Here is a 19,659-nt window from a genome sequence, read left to right as displayed (position 1 = left end):
TAGAGACGGTCCCTACCCAACAGTGGGCGCTCAGTCTAGAAGGGGGAGACAGAAAACAAAACAAAACATATTAATAAAATAAAATAAATAGAATAAACGTACAAATAAAATAGAGTAATAAATCTGTACAAACATATATCCATATATCCAGGTGCTGTGGGGAGGGGAAGGAGGTAAGGCGGGGGGATTGGGAGGGGGAGGAGAGGGAGAGGAAGGAGGGGGCTCAGTCTGGGAAGGAACCAGAGGACCTGGATTCTAATCCTGGCTTTCCCACTTGATGATGCTGATGATGGCACTTGTTAAGCGCTTACTATGTGCCAAGCACTGTTCTAAGCACCGGGGAGGATGCAAGGTGTTCAGGTTGCCCCCCGTGGGGCTCACAGTCTTCATCCCCATTTTCCAGATGAGGGAACTGAGGCCCAGAGAAGTAGTGACTTGCCCGAAGCTGACAAGCGGCGGAGCTGGGATTCGAACCCACGACTGGGCTCTTTCCACTGAGCATGCTGCTTCTCTGCAGAGCACTGTACTGTTCAGCATTTGGGAGAGTACACTACAATGGAGTTAGCAGACACGTTCCCTGCCCACAAGGAGCTTACAGTCTAGAGGGGGAGATGGACATTAATAACAGTAAATAATGTCTAATACATAATTTCAAGCTACGTAAATAAGTGCTGCGGGATTGAGGGCGGAGCGAATAGCAAATTCATTCATTCATTCATTCAATCTTATTTATTGAGCGCTTACCGTATGCAGAGCACTGGACTAAGCGCTTGGGAAGTACAAGTTGGCAACATATAGAGATGGTCCCTACCCAACAGTGGGCTCACAGTCTAGAAGCGGGAGACAGACAACAAAACAAAACATATTAACAAAATAAAATAAATAGAATAAATATGTACAAGTAAAATAAATAGAGTAATAAATATGTGCAGACATATATACATAGTGACTTGAATATAGATAGCACACCCCTCTAAGTGTTTATCACAACCAAAATTTGGTAACCCAGTTTTCTGGATGTGCATATACTAGGTATCTAAGCATGGGGACTTTCCTTTTTTCAGAGCAGTAGTTGCCCCAAATCAATCAATTAATCAATCAATCAATCGTATTTATTGAGCGCTTACTGTTTGCCCAAAGGTCACAAATACAAGTGCGTCGATGACGCAGAAGGGAGAGCGAATCCTGGGAAAGAGGACTTCATCGGGGGAAGGCCTCGAGGAGGAGATGGGACATTAATGATGATTTGAAGGTGGGGAGATGGGGGAGGGAATTTTCCAGATGAGGTCACTGAGGCCCAGAGAAGTGAAGTGACTTGCCCAAAGTCACCCAGCTAACAAGCAGTGGAGCTGGGATTTGAACCCATGACCTCTGACTCCAAAGCCTGGGCTCTTTTTTTTTTTTTTGGTTGGCATTCATTAAGCGCTTACTATGTGCAAAGCACTGTACTAAGTGCTGGGGAGGTTACAAGGTGATCAGGTTGTCCCATGGGGGAGCTCACAGTCTTCATCCCCATTTTACAGATGAGGTAACTGAGGCCCAGAAAAGTGAAGTGACTTGCCCAAAGTCACCCAGCCGACAAGCGGTGGAGCTGGGATTTGAACCCATGACCTCTGACTCCAAAGCCCGGGCTCTTTTTTTTTTTGATGGCATTTATTAAGCGCTTACTATGTGCAAAGCACTGTACTAAGCGCTGGGGAGGTTACAAGGTGATCAGGTTGTCCCATGGGGGGGGGCTCACAGTCTTCATCCCCATTTTACAGATGAGGTAACTGAGGCCCAGAGAAGTGAAGTGACTTGCCCAAAGTCACAAGCGGTGGAGCCGGAATTTGAACCCACGACCTCTGACTCCAAAGTCCAGGCCCTTTCCACTGAGCCACCAATCCCGCCTCCCCCACGTGTCGGCTGTGTAACCTTGGGTAAGTCACTTCTCTGAGCCTCAGTTCCCTCATCTGTCAAATGGGGATTAGGACTGCGAGCCCCCTCCTTCCCCTCCCCACAGCACCCGTATATATGTTTGTACAGATTTATTACTCTATTTATTTTACTTGTACATATTTACTATTCTAGCCTGTGAGCCCGCTGTCGGGTAGGGACCGTCTCTATATGTTGCCAACTTGGACTTCCCAAGCGCTTAGTACAGTGCTCTGCACACAGTAAGCGCTCAATAAATTAGAGAAGCAACGTGGCTCAGTGGAAAGAGCACGGGCTTGGGAGTCAGAGGTCATGGGTTCGAATCCCACCTCCCCCACATGTCTGCTGTGTGACCTTGGGCAAGTCACTTCACTTCTCTGTGCCTCAGTTCCCTCGTCTGTAAAATGGGGATTGCGACTGTGAGCCCCACATGGGACAACCTCATCTCCTTGTGTTCGCCCCAGCGCTTAGAACAGTGCTTTGCGCGTAGTAAGCGCTTAACAAATACCAACATTATTATTATTATTATTATAAATACAATTGAAGGAATGAATGAATGAATCTGTCAAATGGGGATTAGGACTGCGAGCCCCCTCCTTCCCCTCCCCACAGCACCCGTCTATATGTTTGTACAGATTTATTACTCTTTTTATTTTACTTGTACATATTTACTATTCTAGACTGTGAGCCCGTCGTTAGGTAGGGACCGTCTCTATATGTTGCCAACTTGGACTCCCCAAGCGCTTAGTACAGTGCTCTGTACACAGTAAGCGCTCAATAAATGCAATTGAATGAATGAATGAATGAATCTGTCAAATGGGGATTAGGACTGTGAGCCCCCTCCTTCCCCTCCCCACAGCACCCTTATATATATTTGTACAGATTTATTACTCTATTTATTTTTCTTGTACATATTTACTATTCCAAACTGTGAGCCCGCTGTTGGGTAGGGACCGTCTCTATATGTTGCCAACTTGGACTTCCCAAGCGCTTAGTCCAGTGGCCTGCACACAGTAAGCGCTCAATAAATACAATTGAATGAATGAATGAATCTGTCAAATGGGGATTAGGACTGTGAGCCCCCTCCTTCCCCTCCCCACAGCACCTGTATATATGTATATATGTTTGTACGGATTTATTACTCTATTTATTTATTTTACTTGTACAAATCTATTCTATTTATTTTATTTTGTTAATATGTTTGGTTTTGTTCTCTGTCTCCCCCTTCTAGACTGTGAGCCCGCTGGTGGGTAGGGACCGTCTCTATATGCTGCCAACTTGGACTTCCCAAGCGCTTAGTACAATCAATCAATCAATCATATTTATTGAGCGCTTACTGTGTGCAGAGCACTGTAAGTGCTCAATAAATGCGATTGAATGAATGAATGAATGAATGTTTGTACAGATTTATTAATCTATTTATTTTACTTGTACATATTTACTATTCTATTCATTTTATTTTGTTAATATGTTTTGTTTCGTTGTCTGTCGCCCCCTTCTAGACTGTGAGCCTGCTGTTGGGTAGGGGCCGTCTCTAGATGTTGCCAACTTGGACTTCCCAAGCGCTTAGTACAGTGCTCTGCACACAGTAAGCGCTCAATAAATACGACTGACTGAATGAATGAATGTTTGGACAGATTTATTACTCTATTTTACTTGTACATATTTACTATTCTATTTATTTTATTTTGTTAATATGTTTTGTTTCGTTGTCTGTCTCCCCCTTCTAGACTGTGAGCCCGCTGTTGGGTAGGGACCGTCTCTATATGTTGCCGCCTTGTACTTACCAAGCGCTTAGTACAGTGCTCTGCGCACAGTAAGCACTCAACAAATATGATTAAATGAATGAATGAATGAATGTTTGGACAGATTTATTACTCTATTTTATTTGTACATTTTTACTATTCTGTTTATTTTATTTTGTTAATATGTTTTGTTTCGTTGTCTGTCTCCCTCTTCTAGACTGTGAGCCCGCTGTCGGGTAGGGACTGTCTCTAGATGTTGCCAACTTGGACTTCCCAAGTGCTTAGTCCAGTGCTCTGCACACAGTAAGCGCTCAATAAATACGATTGAATGAATGAATGAATCATTATTACTATACAGACCTCTTTATTAAGCGCTTGGGAGAGTTCAGTACAACGGAGTTGGTAGACCCCCATTCATTCATGTTTATTGAGTCCAGAGCACTGTACTAATTCATTCATTAATGATAATAATAATAATAATGATGGCATTTATAAAGCGCTTACTACGTGCAAAGCACTGTTCTAAGCGCTGGGGAGATTACAAAGTGATCCAGTTGTCGCACGGGGGGCTCACAGTCTTCAACCCCATTTTCCAGATGGGGGAACTGAGGCACAGAGAAGTCCCAGTCATACAACGTCCCACTGCAGACCTAATAATAATAATCACAATAATAATTGTGGTATTCATCTGATTACTCTGTAAATATGTGAGGAGCAACATGGCCCCGAATGGGCCTGGGAATGAGGACACCTGGGTTCTCATCTTGGCTCTGCCACTTGCCTGCTTTGTGACCTTGGGAAAGTCACGGAAGTTACTTACCTTTTTTTGGATCTCGGCTTTCCTCATCTGTGAGAATGGGATAAAATGCCTTCTCTCCCTCCCCCTTAGACTGGGAGCCCCATGCGGGAACAGGAACTTGGTCCCATCTATTTAGATTGTAGGGATCCCGGAACTTAATACAAATATCCCGGCTCCGCCAATTCATTCATTCATTCAATCGTATTTATTGGGCGCTTACTGTGTGCAGAGCACTGTCCTAAGCGCGTGGGAAATACAAGTTGGCATTGTGAGCTGTGTAACTTTGGACAAGTCACTTAACTTCTCTGGGCCTCAGTTCCCTCATCTGTAAAACGGGGATGAAGACTGTGAGCCCCCCGTGGGATAACCTGATCACCTTGTAACCTCCCCAGTGCTTAGAACAGCGCTTTGCACATAGTAAGTGCTTAATAAATACCATCATTATTATTATTATTACTTGGCACAGAATAAGCACCTAAATAAAACTATTATTATTATTATACCACCATTATTATTATTATTATCATTATTTTCACATCTGTCTCCATTAGAGTGTAAAATCCTTGAGAGCAGGGAATATGTCACTTGCTTATTTTGGTATTTAATAATTATGGTATCCGTTAAGCGCTTACTATGTGCCAGGCACTGTACTAAGCCCTGGGGAAGATACAGGCAAATCGGGTTGGACACAGTCCCTGTCCCATGTGGAGCTCACGGTCTCAATTCCCATTTTAAGGATGAGGTAACTGAGGCCTAGAGAAGGGAAGTGACTTGCCTAAGGTCACACAGCAGACACGTGGCAGAGTCGGGATTAGAACCCATGACCTTCTGATTCCCGAGCCCATGCTCCGTCTACTGCACCATGTATTTGTTAAGTGCTTACTAGGCGACAAGCACTGTGATATGCATGGTCGGCGATGAGTTTGGGAAATTTAAGATAATCAGGTTAGACACAGTCCCTGTCTCATATGGGGCTCACCGTCTAAGAGGGAGGGATAACAGGTATTTCCTTCCCATTTTACAGATGAGGAAACTGAGGCACGGAAAAGTTAAGTGACTTATCCAGAGTCACCCAGCAGGTAAACGGCAGAGCTGGAATTAGAACCCAGATCCTCTGATTCTCAGGCACTTTGGCTTTATCTAACAGTGCTTTGCACATAGTAAGCGCTTAACAAATACCATCATTATTATTATTATCTAGAAGCAGCGTGGCTCAGTGGAAAGAGCCCGGGCTTTTGAGTCGGAGGTCATGGGTTCAAATTCCCACTCTGCCAATTGTCAGCTGGGTGACTTTGGGCAAGTCACTTCACTTCTCTGGGCCTCAGTTACCTCATCTGTAAAATGGGGATGAAGACTGGGAGCCCCCCCGTGGGACAACCTGATCACCTTGTAACCTCCCCAGTGCTTAGAACAGTGCTTTGCACATAGTAAGCGCTTAATAAATGCCATTATTATTATTATTATCTAGGAAGATGATCTAAGCAGCAGTGTGTAGTGGAGACTGGAAGCAGGGGAGTTTTTTTGTTTTTTTAATGGTATTTGTCAGTGCTTACTACATCAAGCGCTTAGTACAGTGCTCTGCACACAGTAAGCGCTCAATAAATACGATTGAATGAATGAATGAATGCCAGGCACTGTGCTAAGCACTGGGGAAGATGCAAACTAAGGTTGGACACAGGGACTTGCAGCTCAAGTATCCCTTTCACAGATGATCCCACTGTTGGGTAGGGACTGTCTCTATGTGTTGCCAATTTGTACTTCCCAAGCGCTTAGTACAGTGCTCTGCACATAGTAAGCGCTCAATAAATACGATTGATGATGATGAGGTAACCTGAGGCCCCGAGAAGCTAGGTGACTTGCCCAAGGTCACGCAGCAGACAGTCGGTGGAGCCGAGATTAGAACCCAGGTCCTCTGACTGACTCTTTCCACCGGGCTATGCTGCTCCTCTGTTTGACACACAAGTCCGGTCCAGTAAAAATCCCAAAGTCCGGTAAAATGTCAGAAACTTGAGCCAGCGTGGTGGTGGTGGGGACTGGTGAGGTGGAGGGTCCAGCAAAAATCCCAAAGTCCAGTAAAATGTCAGAAACTTGAGCCAGCCTGGTGGTGGTGGGGATTGGTGAGGTGGAGGGGAAAGGGCAGATGGGAGAAACAATCAGCGCTGGACACATTAGTGAGCGCTTAGCACATCCCATCATCATTATTATTATTATTATTAGGAGGGAGGCCTGGTGGGGTCAGATGAGCCGGACGGTTTGGTGGCATCCGCGTCCTCCAGAGGCCTTGTCGCCATAGAGACAGGAGAGCCGGGATGGATGGCAGAGTGGGCGTCCGCCGGGTACCCGGTTGCTGTGGCGACGGTGGGAAGAGGATGCCAGGCCAGAACACTCCGTTCCAATCCCAGCTGCTTCGCCCATCTGCTTCCAGTCTCATTAGAGGAACGGGGCCACGAGGCTCTGGTTTTTTACAGTCCCCCCTAATTAGCCGGCCCGAGTGCCTTTGTTTCCAACCGGAGCTCTGGGACGCCAACCTCGGCTCCCCTGTCTTCCCCTCTCAATCAATCAATCGTATTTATTGAGCGCTTACTATGTGCAGAGCACTGGACTAAGCGCTTGGGAAGTACAAATTGGCATCACATAGAGACAGTCCCTGCCCAACAGTGGGCTCACAGTCTAAAAGGGGGAGACAGAGAACAGAACCAAACATACCAACAAAATAAAATAAGTAGGATAGAAATGTACAAGTAAAATAAATAAATAAATAAATAAATAGAGTAATAAATATGTACAATCAATCAATCAATCGTATTTATTGAGCACTTACTATGTGCAGAGCACTGTACTAAGTGCTTGGGAAGTACAAATTGGCATCACATAGAGACAGTCCCTACCCAACAGTGGGCTCACAGTCTAAAAGGGGGAGACAGAGAACAGAACCAAACCTACCAACAAAATAAAATAAGTAGGATAGAAATGTACAAGTAAAATAAATAAATGAATAAATAAATAGAGTAATAAATATGTACAACCATATATACATATATCCAGGTGCTGTGGGGAAGGGAAGGAGGTAAGATGGGGGGATGGAGAGGGGGACGAGGGGAGAGGAAAGAAGGGGCTCAGTCTGGGAAGGCCTCCTGGAGGAGGTGAGCTCTCAGCAGGGCCTTGAAGGGAGGAAGAGAGCTAGCTTGGCGGATGGGCAGAGGGATTGGGGGCATTCCAGGCCCGGGGGAGGACGTGGGCCGGGGGTCGATGGCGGGACAGGTGATCTCTCCTCTTCATAATAATGATGATGGCATTTGTTACGCGCTTACTGTGTGCCAAGCACTGTTCTAAGCGCTGGGGGGGGATACAAGGTGATCAGGTTGTCCCACATGGGGCTCACAGTCTTAATCCCCAGTTTACAGATGAGGGAACTGAGGCTCAGAGAAGTGACTTGCCCAAGGTCTCACGGCAGGCGTGGCAGAGCCGGGATTAGAACCCATGACCTCTGAGTCCCAAGCCCGGGCTTTTCCCACTGAGCCACGCTGCTTCTCTTCACGGCCACCCTTGACTGAGGGAGAGCCGTGGGAACCGGAGAGGGGAACGCGGAGGCCTTCAACCTTCCGGGACGCCTTATCTACAAGTCCTGGAAGGCCTGTGCTTTCCCCAATCAATCCATCGTATTTATTGAGCGCTTACTGTGTGCAGAGCAGTGTACTAAGCGCTTGGGAAGTACAAGCTGGCAACACACAGAGACGGTCCCTACCCAACAGTGGGCTCACAGTCTAGAAGGGGGAGACAGAGAACAAAACCAAACATATTAACAAAATAAAATAAACAGAATAGTAAATATGTACAAGCAAAATAAATAGAGTAATAAATATGTACAAACATATACATATAGACGGTTGCTGTGGGGAAGGGAAGGAGGTAAGACGGGGGGATGGAGGGGGGGAGAGGAAGGAGGGGGCTCAGTCTGGGGAGGCCTCCTGGAGGAGGTGAGCTCTCAGTAGCTCCCAAGCGCTTAGTCCAGTGCTCCACACACAGTAAGCGCTCAATAAATACGACTGAATGAATGGAAGGGCCAGCGCTTAGTACAGAGCTCTGCCCACAAGACTGTGAGCCTTCTAGACTGTGAGCCCGCTGTTGGGTAGGGACCGTCTCTATATGTTGCCAACTTGGACTTCCCAAGCGCCTAGTACAGTGCTCTGCACACAATAAGCGCTCAATAAATGCGATCGAATGAATGAATGAATGAGCGTTCGATAAATAAGACTGACTGACAGACAGGGGCTGATCACACATCAGCAGGGATGGGCCCGGCCAAGCATTTAAAGCTGGTGAGAGCGCTCAATAAATACCATTGAATGAATGAATGTTGCCGCTTAGTCCAGTGCTCTGCACGCAGTAAGTGCTCAATAAATACGATTGAATGAATGAATGTTGCCGCTTAGTCCAGTGCTCTGCACACAGTAAGCGCTCAATAAGGTGTGTAATGAGCTTGGCCGGTCACTTTAAGAAGCAGCATGGCTCAGTGGAAAGAGCCCGGGCTTGGGAGTCAGAGGTCATGGGTTCAAATCCTGGCTCCGCCAACTGTCAGCTGTGTGACTTTGGGCAAGTGACTTCACTTCTCTGCGCCTCAGGTCCCTCATCTGGAAAATGGGGATTGAGATTCTGAGTTCAACCTGAATTGCTTGTATCCACCCCAGCGCTTAGTACAGTGCTTGGCCCATAGTAAGCACTTAACAAATACCACAATTATTAATATTACTACAGATTAGTGGGGGAGACAGATGTGGAAGTAAATTACAGATGAATATGTACATTCATGTTGTGTTGGGTTGAACATACTGCTCAACTACAGGAGGGGAGAGAAGGGGAGGGGAGAGGAGTCCTCCTCCCCTGCAGATAATTTTTTAGAGAAGCAGCGTGGCTCACGGGAAAAAGCCTGGGCTTGGGAGTCAGAGGTCATGAGTTCTAATCCCGGCTCCACCACTTATCAGCTGTGTAACTTTGGGCAAGTCACTTCACTTCTCTGGGCCTCAGTTGCCTCATCTGTAAAATGGGGATGGAGACTGTGAGCCCCACGTGGGACAACCTGATTACCTCATATCTCCCCCAGTGCTTGGCACATAGTAAGCGCTGACACCCAAATCTACATCTCCTCCCCTGTTCTCTCTCCCTCCCTCCAGGCTTGTATCTCCTCCTGCCTTCAGGACATCTCCATCTGGATAATAATAATAATAATAATAGCATTTGTTAAGCGCTTACTATGTGCAGAGCACTGTTCTAAGTGCTGGGGGGGATACAAGGTGATCAAGTTGTCCCACGTGGGGCTCACAGTCTTAATCCCCATTTTAATCAATCAATCAATCAATCAATTGTATTTATTGAGCACTACTGTGTGCAGAGCACTGTACTAAGCGCTTGGGAAGTACAAGCTGGCAACATGTAGAGACAGTCCCTACCCAACAGTGGGTTCACAGTCTAGAAGGGGGAGACAGAGAACAAAACCAAACATACTAACAAAATAAAATAAATAGAATAGATAGGTACAAGTAAAATAAATAAATAAATAGAGTAATAAATATGTACAAACATATATACATCTATACAGGTGCTGTGGGGAAGGGAAGGAGGTAAGATGCGGGGGATGGAGGGGGGATGAGGGGGAGAGGAAGGAAGGGGCTCAGTCTGGGATGAGGTAACTGAGGCTCAGAGAAGTGAAGTGACTCACCCAAGGTCACACAGCAGGCGTGTGGCAGAGTCGGGATTTGGACCCATGACCTCTGACTCCAAAGCCCATGCTCTTTCCACTGAGCCTGCCATCTAAAACTCTATGTATTATTCGATTAATGATGTGTATATAGCTATAATTCTATTTTTTTTGATGGCATTAACACCTGTCCTGTCTGCTTGTTTTGTTTTGTTGTCTGTCTCCCCCTTCTAGACCGTGAGCCTGTTGTTGGGTAGGGACCCGTCTCTATATGTCCCAGGCCCCCGCTGGCCTCTCCTCCTCCCCCTCTCCATCCCTCCCGCCTTACCTCCTTCCCTTCCCCACAGCACCTATATATATGTACATATGCTTGTACGGATTTATTACTCTATTTATTTATTTATTTTACGTGTACATTTTTATTCTACTTATTTTATTTTGTTAATATGTTTGGTTTTGTTCTCCATCTCCCCCTTCTAGACTGTGAGCCCGCTGTTGGGTAGGGACCGTCTCTAGATGTTCCCAGCTTGGCCTTCCCAAGCGCTTAGTCCAGTGCTCTGCACACAGCAAGCGCTCAATAAATACGATTGAATGAATGAATGTTGCCGCTTAGTCCAGTGCTCTGCACGCAGTAAGCGCTCAATAAATACGATTGAATGAATGAATGAATGAATGAACAAATGCCTTCATCATTTTTATACTACAACACTGATGGTAATTTGGGGTTTCTGGATCTTTCACGAATGGTCAAAGTGGCGGTTCATCAGTGATGGAATGGTTTGGAGGCCAGTGGCCCCTCCCGCTCCCTTGATCCGTCATCCGTCCGTTTTCCCTCCCCCCCCCAACACAAGGGTGGGGGTACAAGGGTGAGGAATCCTGTGGGGGTTGAGCTGAGGTGGCAGTTGGAAAAGTGACAGTTGGACGGGGCGAGCTCTGGGGCCAGCCACAGGCTGGACTCCCTTAGGCGCTCACTCACACTCGGGGAGGGACGTTTCCCCACGGGGATGGGGGTCTCCCCCAAAGGGTGTGAGACCCTGGATTGGGAAGAAAGCCTCCTGATCCTCTCCGTGTTTTCCCTCTCCAACAGAGCTCTGCCTTTGGTGGGGCAAGCGGAGAATTCAAACTCACAGGGACAAAATGACGAAAGCAGCAGGCCAGCGGGGGCCTGGCCTGCCAACCGTCAGCGCCCGTAAAGCGTAGACGCCAACTGTTTTATTCCAAAGCCAGAGAGTGGATGCCATCCCTATCCATGCTAAGTCATCCTAGGGTCCAAACCGGACTAGGGTCAACGCAAACCGAGCCAGGGCGGGACCCCCACCATCCAAATCATCCTGGGCCCCCCGACCGTCCGAGCCGTGCCAGGCTCGGCTTTACCCTCGGGCAGACAGCCCAACCAGCTTGGCCACGCTCCCGGGGGCTAATCCGTCAATAGTCCCGGATCGAAGCCCAAGTCGGAAGATCGGGTCTGGGTCCTGTCTCTGCCCCCAACTCCCTGATTGGGAAGGAGGAGCAGGCGGGTTTCGGGGGAGGAATTTCCAAGTGGAAAAATGACATTTTTGACCCAAGTCTGCCTGGGCCGAATCAAACCCGACATTGACTTCGCACCAACAGCCAAAGCAGGGTAGAGCAAGAGGGGTGGTCCCAGTAATTGCCAGGCTCTGGTTCACCTGAAGGCTCTCCCATCTTGAGGAAGCACAGCTCTGTCGACAGATTTGGCTTCGTTCCACCAGGCTGGTAGTGGGTGGGGTGGAGGCTTTGGACCAACCAGTAACCCTTAGGTCCCAAGTGACAGAAAAAAGTCATGGTGGTTAGAGGATGGGCACAGGCCCGCGAGCCCGGGGCACTCGACCTGCCATCCGCGTGACCTCGGACAAGTTCCTTCTCTGGGTCTCAGTTCCCTCATCTGTAAAATGGGGATTCAGTACCTCTTCTCTCTTCCCCTTAGACTGTGTGCCCCTTGCGGGACTAAGGCTGTCCAACCTGATTCGCTCACGTCTACTCCATGCTTGGCACGTGTTAAAGGCGTAAGGAATTCCCGACCATATTATTAGCGAGGGCGCCTTCTTAGTCTTTTCGTTCATTCATTCGTTCATTCAGATCGGTTCAGTAGTATCTGCGCAGCTATCGTGTGCGGAGCGCCAGGGCTCGGGGGCATATCATTAAAGTAAAATTGCAGATTCCTGTCCTGGAGGAGAGCAGGCAGATGTTTAGTGGGTACAGGAACAAGAGCTTAGATATCGTTGGGATCAAAAGGTGAGAGCAAAGGGAAAAAAGACTGACTGGAGCCTGTAAATCCAGATCTTCCCAACTGCTCAGGATGGCTTTGGGGTGACTCGTCCCGGGGCCGGTGATGGAGAGTGGAAATTAGTTGGCGGAGGCCTCGTTTGGCCTGGGGTTGGGGGAATTTTCCGACTGCAGGAAAGTCCAAATCTTCCCTTTCCCCACATCCCCAGAACCTGTGTGGGCGTCTGCCCAGACGGTATCAGCCCCCTTTTTTATGGAAAAGCAGCCCAAGGTCATTTGCTCTATATTCAGGAAGATATTTAAGGCATAATCTTAAATCTCCCTTATCTGATAGAGGAGACACAAAGCGATTTGTCCCAGTGGGCCAAGTGTTCTGGAGGGATAAAGTCCTGGTTTAACCCTAGAGGGTCCCTCGCCAGGAAGATCGATGCAGGATCAAATCGCATCTCCCTGCTCCTTAAAACGGGTTAAGACGGGCCCCGTGCATAGAAACGTGCTGGGTGAAGGTGGCGGGGCCGTGTTTCCCACTCATCTGTAAAGGTTTCCCACACCTCCCTGGCTCTACTTCCCCTCCCCTTGAAGAGCTCTCCCAAGCCCCCCTGCTCTGGTTCCCAGGCCTACCTCGTTGAAGGAGCTGAGTTTTTCCACTCCCACCGTCCACCCTGGCCCTTATCTGGGCAAGGAGAAATCAAATAATTGGGAGAATCCACCAAGCTTCCAAGAAATAAAATCCAGGTTTCCAGTGGGTCCCTTCCCCCGCCGGGCATCTCAGTCTGTGCGTCTCAGTCCCCTCCGTCTGCTCCTCTGGGGCCCCACTCCCATCCCTTCTCAGAGACAAAGTTTAGGGGCCAGGGTGGGGAGGGGGCCGGGGATCATGCCCCCCACCCCACCACCCCGTAGAGTGCGTCAAGTCTTCATCCCCTTCCTGTCTCTGCCAGCCAAGAAAACCCACCAGGGAATGAGTCCATTGCACTGTTGTGTCGTACTCTCCCAAGCACTTAGTGCAATGCCCTGAACAAAGTAAGTGCTCAGTATATAGGATTGATTGATTGACCAGACAGGGTACAGCTTGAGTATTCCTTCTCAGGCCCACTCACGATGGCCTCTGGGAATTCTTAGGGTCTTCAAATCCTAGGGCGTGGGCCTCCCTCCGGAAACCCCCATCCCCGGGAGGAACCCGGCCGGCTAAAGCCCTGGAAGTTGCAAGGCTTACCAGAATTCCCTGGGCTGTTGGCCCGAGGTCCGGGACCACCACGATGCCGTGGCTGCAACAGAGGTGGGAACTGACGTTGTCCTTTTGAACCCGAAAGGCAAAACCTGTCTCCCCTCTGCTTACCCACCTCTGGGGCCAAAGGTCGGGGGCCGTGGCCCCCGAATTGCCCCGGATTGGCTGTTAGGAGGCAGGAGCAGCATCCTGGACTGGTCTTGATGATACTGTTGCTGTTAGGCTTAACCCTCGGTTGAGCCTTTTGACGCTAATCCCGAGGACATTTGGAAGGACCCAGAATTCCCTGAACTGTCCGGGTCGACGGTCAGCAAGTGGAAAGCCGAATTGACTTTCTTTGGGAAAGAAAAGTTAACTTGACAGTGAGCGTTCCTGCTTCAACGGTTTTTGAAGAGAAACGGAATTTTTCGAGCGCTACCGGTGTGCAGATCACCTGCGCTGAGCTCTTGGGCGTATACAACGCAAAGGGGTGGGAGTAGACCAGCCTTCCTCACGAGGAGTTTACAGACTAGAGGGGGAGACTGATGTTAGAATACATTCCAGATGACTATGAGCACAAGTTCTGTGGGACGAGGGGATGGGAGAATAGCAAAGTGCTTGAGACCCAAGGGTCATTCCCAATTTCAGAAATGCTTTTCTAGTAAAATGGTTAATTCAGTTTGACCTTCGCAACCAGAACCAGGTGGTGTAGTAGCAGTGTGGCCTGGTGGAAAGAGCCCGCTAGGGTCAGGAGACGGGGGTCTAATCCCAGCTCCGTCACTTGCCTTCTGAGCGGCCTCGGGCAAGACACTTCCCTTCTCGGTGCCTCAATTTCCCCATCCGTAAAATGCGCGTTTAAATACCTCATCTCTCCCCATTAGACTGTGAGTGCCATCTGGAACAGGGACTGTGTGTGGGCAGGACGCTTCACTTCTCTGTGCCTCAATTTCCTCATCTGTAAAATGGGGATTCAAATATCTATTCTCTCCCAATTAGACTACGAGCGCCATTTGGGGACAGGGACTGTGTGCGGGCAGGACGCGTCAATTCTCTGTGCCTCAATTTCCTCATCTGTAAAATGGGGATTCAAATATCTATCCTCTCCCAATTAGACTACGAGCGCCATTTGGGGACAGGGACCGGCTTTGACCTGATGATCTTGTATCTACCACAGTACTTAGTTCCGTGCTCGGCGCGTGGAGCGTGTCTAACAAATAGCACGATTATTATTCAAGGGAAAGAGTGTGGCGGTAGGAGCCAGAGAATTTGGGTTTCAGTCGTACCTGTCACTAATCTGTCTTCCGGCCTTGGACAAGTCACCGAACCCGTCTGGGTTCACTTCCTCCTCTGTCAGGCGGAGGTAAACGCGATACGACGCGTTAAAGCGCTACGATTTTTCCAGTCAATCAAGATTGAAAGCTCAATTCTTGGCCTATGAAAACCTGGGAGCTGAGTGAGGCCGGGGGAGAGGGGAGGGCACGTCTGCCCTATTTGAACACATCTGCCAGCAGTTTCCAGATTAGTCAGTCAGGCACTGGGGAAAGGGTCCAAAGTCCCTAGGAGAATGGATACCCTAGAACCGCATGGGGCCGGATGGACCTATGAAAACAAGGGCTTCTTTTAGAGTTTCTCTACCAGAGGGGCCTGGTCAAGTCCACAAAGCCGGCCACCCTTGGGGGGAAAATGAATGGACATCAGACGACGTCAAAGAGGACGATGGCCTCACCATCGGTGGAGGCAGATTCATCCGGTGGATCATTTTTTTTTCTGCTCAGTGGTTAGCTCCTTGAGGGTGGGGATTGTGCCTCCTGCTTCCCTTGTGTTCCCCAGGAAGGGTTCAGTCGAGGAGGAGGGCTGGTACGGCTTAGGGGTGGCAGTGAGGCCCGATGAGTTCGGTTCCGTTAGTCTTAGAACCAGGAGCTGAGACTCTGACCTGCCATTCCACTTGGGTGGTTGACAACCCCTCCCTCCGCCGATCTCCCCTTGGTGTCGGGGTGTGCGGTGGGTGTGTGCCTTCAGGGCCTCTTCTTTTGTGGGGAGCTGTCTATTTAGCTCCCTCGGTGGACTTCAGTTAGCCCCCCCCGGGAGTCGTTCCCCCCTGGTTCCCCGGGGCACCAGGGAGGGAGTCCGGTGGAAGTGGAGGCCAGAAAGGTGTGTCTCGGTGTCTTCAGGGACGATTAGTTCTAGGAGGCCCCGCTTTACCTGAGACCCTCACAGCCTCCACTGGTGCTCTCTTCCTCTGGGCCTCGGGCCGGATCACCGGGCGGCTCCTTATCTATTGCTGTTTCCTCTCCAACCTTTTTCTCTGAGAACCGCAGCCGTCCTCCCAGTCATTTTTCTTTCCTCCTGAGCCTTCCCCTTTGGCCTGTCTTGCCCACGGCCTTCCGGCTCGTCATTTCTTTATGCCGCGGAGACGCCGGCCTCCTGCTCTTGGCTCCTGCTGCCTGTCTTGATTCTTCCGGGAGTCCCTCCATTTCCTCCCCTGCCGGACGAGGGGTCGCCTTAGCCGGCTTGACCGGTCTCTGAGGTTGGGCTGCCCAACGACTTCTCCTTCAGGCCCTTCCACCTCCAATCAGACACCCCCTGATTGCAGAAATCCAGATTGAGGGAGGGTGGATCCATTACTCCAGGTCACATGAGCCTCCCTCCCGAAGGGGCCGGGCGACCTGGACGAGGATGGGTAGCCCCTACTGGGCTAGGAACTGCTCTATGTCTATGACTTCACCTCTGGGCCCGCCCGACTCAGGAGGGTCAGCCCCCCGACCCTGGGCTGCTTTTTCAGACCTGGCTTTGGTCTTGGTGCCTCTGGTCTGTGGGCTCTGACCGTCCCTCAGCTTCTGTGCGACCCCTCAATCTGAGGGGGCGGCTGGTCCCCTCTGCTGTTGATTTCTTTCTGTTCGCTCGCTCAGTCCGGGCCCAAGGGTCTGAGTGGGGGCTGCTGGGCAGTGAACGGACAGCTGGAATTGTTGCTCACATGGACAGGGCGGGCCCCTGGCCCAGGGAAGGCAGTGGGGTCACCGGGGAGTGGTCTTTGGGGGTGGTCTTTGGATTATTAGGTTTAGAGCATGAGTTACATTTGTTCTTCTGTCTAATCGATTATCCCTTTGGTATTAACTTTGTGCTCCGCATCCAGCCCCGGGGGGAGAGCTGGGGAGTGGGAACTGAAAGGGGGCAGAGCAAAACTCGGGAGCCCCGAAGGGTAACATTCCCAGACCATCTTGAGACCCTCCACTGCCCACAAAAATGTCCTTTAATTGCAGCTTGCCCAATCACCCGGATTCCCACATGGAGGCCGGGCGGGAGGGGAGGGAATGTGGGCTGGGAGGAGGTGTTTGGCTGGGCGTTTGGGGACCCCACTAGGGACTAGTCCCCGGTCTTCCAGCCACTTAGGGAAATTCATGTGACCTGGAATAATGGATCTGGCCCTTCCTCAGCCTGGGACAAATGGATTCCCTTGACCTGGGGTGGGGTGGGTATTAGGTGGAGGGTCCAGGAAAGGACCTGGGACAGTCCAACCCCAGATACAACCTCCTGCTTCTAGCTGGATTCCTCCAGAATCCCTTCCCCAGCCTCTCCCACCGTTTCCTTACCCCTCCAGCCCCTGGAAATCCCTCCACTTTTTGCTCTGAGCAGATTGGGTGGCCGCTCTCCCAACACCTTGGCTACCAACAGGCTAATTCAACCTCTGGTCAAAACCCCGGGCCTGGGGCCTGAGCAGAGGCCAGGCACGCCAAAGGGGTGACTAGAAGCTGCCTGCGTTGGCCAGGATCGATCGATATTTACTGAGCACTTATAGTACGCAGAACACTGTACCAAACACTTTTTTTTAAAGGTATTTGTTAAGTGCTTACTCTGTGCCAGGCACTATACTAAGCGCTGGGGTAGATACAAGTTAATCAGTTTGGACACAATCCTTGTCCCACATGGGGCTCACAACCTTAATTTTATAGATGAGGCACAGAGAAGTGTGCCTCACAGTGCTTAGAACAGTGCTCCAGCACTTAGAACAGTGCTCCAGCACTTAGACCAGTGCTCTGCACATAGTAAGCGCTTAACAAATGCCATTATTATTATAAGTGAAGTGGCTTGACCAAAGTCATGCAGCAGTCAAGCGGCAAAGTCGGGAGTAGACCCCAGGTCCTTTTGACTCCCAAACCCGTGCTCTTATCCACTTAGACCACACTGCTTCTTCTCTTGAGAGAGTACAGTACAACAGAATTGGTAGACACACGTTCCCTGCCTACAAGGAGCTTACAGCCTAGAGGGGCGTGTATGGATATGTTTATCCAGGGTACAGATGGCAAATATTTTCAAATCCGTAACCCGAAGGAACCACGTCCCAGGATCTGCCGGAACCCTTCTTTCTTAGGACAGAGACCACTCATTGCTGGGGTGTGTGTGGGTGTGTGTTGAACTTTTAATATGTACCAAGCACTGAACTAAGAGTGGGATAGATACAAGACAATTAGGTTGGACCCAGTGGAATGGATATAGCTGGATCCAACCGGTTGATCCTTTTCCCTGAAGGCTAGAAGAGGACGTAACAATAGCAGTGATGATAGTAATTACAGTATTTAATCATTTTGTGCCAAACAGTGTGATAAACTCTGGGGAGGATACAGTACAATCATGTTGGTCACAATCCCTGTCCCACATGGGGCTCGTAGTCTCCAGGAGATGGAGAATGGGCATTCAATCCCCATTTTACAGATAGAGACGGAGGCACAGAGAAGTGGAGTGAGAAGAGGAGTGGAGGGGGGGCAATGAGGAGGGCAGTTAACTCTTTGCTCCCAATTTGTACTTCCCAAGTGCTTAGCACAGTGCTCTGCACACAGTAAGCGCTCAATAAATATGATTGAATGAATGAATGCCGCCGGAGGAGGAAAGGGTAGAATTGGCTGATGATGAGGACACCAAGCCCCCCTCCTCTTTGTTCTCTTGTTCCCGGGCCCTGGGCCAGAGAGAGCTTGACTTCCTCTTATTGGTATTAGGTGGTATTCCTCCACCTAATACCCACCCCCTCAGGTCAAGGGAATCCATTTGTCCCGGGCTGAGGAAGGGCCGGATCCAGACTCGCAATTTGAGCGGGCCGAACTGAAGCGAAGAGCTCGGGTGAAGCTGAGCTGAGCGATCAGGGCTGAGACAGGTTTCAACTACAATGAGTTGATTCTGTGGGAAACTGGGCTGTTAATGGGGCAGCCTCCAAGGGCAGGGCCGAGACAGGAGGCACGTGGGGTGCGGAGGGGGAGGGTCTGGCGATGCCCTCAAGGGACGAACCCCCTGGCTGGTGCCCCCGGGGGTCTGCAGGGCTTAAGCTGGTATGTTTGTATGGTGTGGAGAGAGCCTGGCCGCTGGCCCAGGCGGCCTTTGACCCGAGGGACCGGCCCCCCTTTGTTTCGGATGGCTATCCTCCTGAGCGGCCGCCGACTTCTCAGGGTGGCCGTGGAGATGGCAAGTGGCCTTCCTGGGGCTTTCCAGGCTTTTGGGACATTGGGAAGGCAGAGGCAGCCGTGGCCAGCCAGCTGCCCTGGAGAGGGGAGCCCGCCAACGACCCCTTTAATGCCGGTTGCCCTCTGAACTTTGGGTTTTCCCGGAGCCCTCGTTTGCTCCCGCTGTCTTGCCGTCTTTATCGTGTCCATCGTTCCTTGTTTGCCCAATGCCAAACCCTCCTTCTCCTCCCACTTCATAGACTGCGAGCCCCTGCGGGCCGGAGATAGCGTCTAAACGATCGGCTTTGGATCTGTTCCCGACCGGAACTTAATTTTAGCAGCCACCTCCCCCGCTGGATTGTAAGCTTCTTGAGGGCGGGAATCGTGTCTACCACCACGGCATCTATCAGTTGAGTGATTGATGATCTCCAGCGCTCAGCTTACGGCTCCGCACAGAGCTGGACAATAGATACTACTGAATAATGGGATGAGAGGAGTCAGCCGACGGAAGCTCATTTCTTTTTAACGGAATGGAGGGCGAATAATTCCCGTGGGGCTGGTTGGAGGACGGTGTCAGCGGAGGATTGTGTCTCGCGCTTCCCGTGAGCGATCCAGCCCGGCAGAGGGGC

This window comes from Tachyglossus aculeatus, chromosome 17 (assembly GCF_015852505.1).
Source record: "Tachyglossus aculeatus isolate mTacAcu1 chromosome 17, mTacAcu1.pri, whole genome shotgun sequence".
Classification (NCBI taxonomy): Eukaryota; Metazoa; Chordata; class Mammalia; order Monotremata; family Tachyglossidae; genus Tachyglossus; species Tachyglossus aculeatus.
This window is presented reverse-complemented; position numbering follows the sequence as displayed.